Source organism: Macaca thibetana, chromosome 9, assembly GCF_024542745.1.
Source record: "Macaca thibetana thibetana isolate TM-01 chromosome 9, ASM2454274v1, whole genome shotgun sequence".
NCBI lineage: Eukaryota > Metazoa > Chordata > Mammalia > Primates > Cercopithecidae > Macaca > Macaca thibetana.
In genome coordinates this window covers 16,361,830-16,365,169 of record NC_065586.1, presented here as the reverse complement: position 1 = coordinate 16,365,169, position 3,340 = coordinate 16,361,830, and positions in this window count along the sequence as shown.

Below are 3,340 nucleotides of genomic sequence, written 5' to 3'. Positions count from 1 at the left end.
CTGATGACAATCAGATGACAGCTCAGGGTATGGGCTCTGACCAAATAAATCTTTATTTCAATTACTCAATTACATGGTCTGGCTTTATCTGTCCTCCAAACTGTTAGAGAGCAAGACTGATATTTTTAACCTTTCAGATACGCAAGGAATGTAGGAGATGAGACATGTTGAACTGTGAAGGCATAAACATAAGATAACTTTGAAAATTTATGAAAATTTTAAAAATATTTTTAAAAATCAACACAAATAATTTTGAAAATAGTAAGCCACATCAGGAAAGAAATTTTGTGGGTACACAATAACACAAGGATTTGGTGGTCGCAATGGGCTTTCAGTTACACAAAAGAGCATGAAATTTACAATATTTACCAACATTCTCTTCAAATGCTTTTCAGACACCAAATAATTACCCAATTAAACCACTGCAAGATAAGCTGCTATTACTCTGAATTTAGTGAAAAGAACTAATAATTATTCTTTTAACAGTTTCTGTGAAGAAAGAACTCAATGTTTACCATATACAAGTGAGGACATCCCACCCTTTTAATGAGTAGGAACAGGGAAAAAAGGCTGATTATGTAAGTGAATTCAGTGGAGGACAGAGATGACTAAGAACCACAATCTGTGAAAACAGAGAATTTAATATGTAAAGCAGAGACCACCACTGGCAAAAGGCTATTTATGAATATTGCCAATACTTAGCATTGCGGACTGACAATAGGAGATCTTCGGTCATGTCCTGAACAACATAATTCATCACACTAGTGCTTGAGGCAGTCATGTCCAAGCAATTTATCATCATCATATCACTCGCCTGAGTATGAGAGGGGGAGAACTTTGATTGTTAACCTCTAGGGAGACTGGATTTATAGCCAGCGTCCCCTAAGAATGCAGCACAGCTCTGCCCAAAGCACAATGCTCCCTGCTTGCCTTCTGTTTAACTCAGAATAAAAGAGTGAACACACTGTCCCCGGGACATTAACAGCAAAACCTAAGTCTGATACTCTTAGATTCGAAATCAGATAGCCAGGAAATCATATTTAAAGTACTCTTTGAAGCTGCCTGAAAAAAATGTATTAGTCAATGGTAAGTATGGATGATTCATTTCAAATGTCCTTCAGTGACAAAATAATTTCTGAAATGCATCCACTGATAACTGCATTTGGGAAGAATCATCTTTTCACAACTCACCCACGAACATTCCTCTGTATTGGAAAACTTGGAAGTGCACTGAAAATTGTTAAAAATATATAAATTGTGTTTTTCAAAGTAAAAATGAAAGCCTTGATTCCTATCCCTTCCAGGCATAGAACCTTAACCTATTTTACACTTTAACTCGGTCTGCCCTTACAGAATGTAATTAAACATCTAAATGTCATTTTTGCCACTTTTGATTAAAATCACAAAGCAGACTGGAGCATGATGGGAACAGCACACCTGCCATCTCCCACACAGTAAAAGTAGCATGATTCATAGGACAAGCCTCTTTCAGGGCCCTCCCCGCAGCTCCCAAGGTATCTGGTAAACCAAAGCCAGAAATCCCCACATACAGGCAGCTTATCTGATAATACTCATTACGCAGGCTTGACCAGGCTAGGCCACAGTAACACACAAATCCCCAAATCTCAGGGTCTGAACACAACAAAAGTTTATTTCTAGCTCATATGTCTAACACAGGAAGGCAGGGGGCTCTGCTTATTGTCCTCTTTCTATGACCCGGGCTGAGACTGCTGCCTCTATCTGGATGGTCACTGTGGCGGAGGGAAAGTGATTGTGACACATCTTTCACTGGCTCTTAACACACTTTTACCTGGAAGTGACACAGGTCACTCCACTTGTGTTTCATTAGCCAAACAAGTCACATGGACATACCTGCCTGGAAGGAGACAGGGAAACGGCTGACACAGCTCTCACGCTGAGCAGGCAGAGAGGTATTTGTACTCAGGCGGTTATTGTTTTGACAAAATAGGTAGAACCACAGAGCCAGTTTATGCCAAATGGAACCAGATATTTTATTTTTCTTATTCTTTCTTTTTTTTTTTTTTTATTAAGAGATGACGTCTATGAATGAGAAGCCTTTTGTTATAAAAGTGTTATTAAGGGCCGGGCTTAGTGGCTCATGCCTGTAATCCCAGTACTTCGAGAGGCTGAGGCAAGTGTATCACCTGAGGTCAGGAGTTCAAGACCAGCCTGATCAACATGATGAAACTCCGCCTCTACCAAAAATACAAAAAAATTAGCTGGGCATGGTAGTGCGTGCCTGTAGTTCCAGCTACTTGGGAGGTTGAGGCAGGAGAATCACTTAAACCTGGGAGGCAGAGGTTGCAGTGAGCCAAGATAGCGCCACTACACTCCAGTCTGGGCAATAGAGTGAGACCCTGCCACCACAAAAAAAAAAAAAAAAAAAAAAGAAATCTTATTAGGAAAACCTGGACCACTGTAAATACACTAGAAAGAATAGCTAAAGAAAACAGAACAGCCGGGCGCGGTGGCTCACGCCTGTAATCCCAGCACTTTGGGAGGCCGAGGCGGGCAGATCACAAGGTCAGGAGATCGAGACCACGGTGAAACCCCGTCTCTACTAAAAATACAAAAAATTAGCTGGGCGCGGTTGTGGGCGCCTGTAGTCCCAGCTACTCGGGAGGCTGAGGCAGGAGAATGGCGTGAACCTGGGAGGCGGAGCTTGCAGTGAGCCGAGATCGCGCCACTGCACTCCAGCCTGGGCAACAGAGCGAGACTCCATCTCAAAAAAAAAAAAAAAAAAAAAAAAAAAAAAAAAGAAAACAGAACAAAGCCACATTCGATGTATGAAAAAATATTCAACAACTATCTCAGTCAAGTTCCTAGGGATACTGAGCAGACTAGAGCTTGATCAGAAATTCTCAGTGTTGTTACTATATGGCTTACTAGGGTATTTAATAGATTTGAAGTTGGCTGGGTGCCGTGGCTCACGCCTGTAATCTCAACAGTTTGGAAGGCAGAGGTGGGAAGATCACTTGAGCCCAGGTGTTCAAGACCAGCCTGGGCAACAAAACAAGACCCCCATCTCTACAAAAATAAATAAACAGATAAATATTTTAAAAAGAAGGTATTTGAGGATAAACATTCCTCCTGTATGAACACTTCAAAGCACATGGAAGCAAAGGTGGACGTTTACCAAGCTCCTCTCATGGTATACAGTTCATCATTTTGTCTTTAAGCTTAAATCCGAGAGCAATCTCTAAAACCCTTGCATCAGGGCTGCTTACTCAACTTAAAATAGTCACAGGGATGCTATGGCCAAGCCCTGGCACTGAGTACGGTCATGTACTTCTCCAGATTCTAAATGATCTATTTTTGT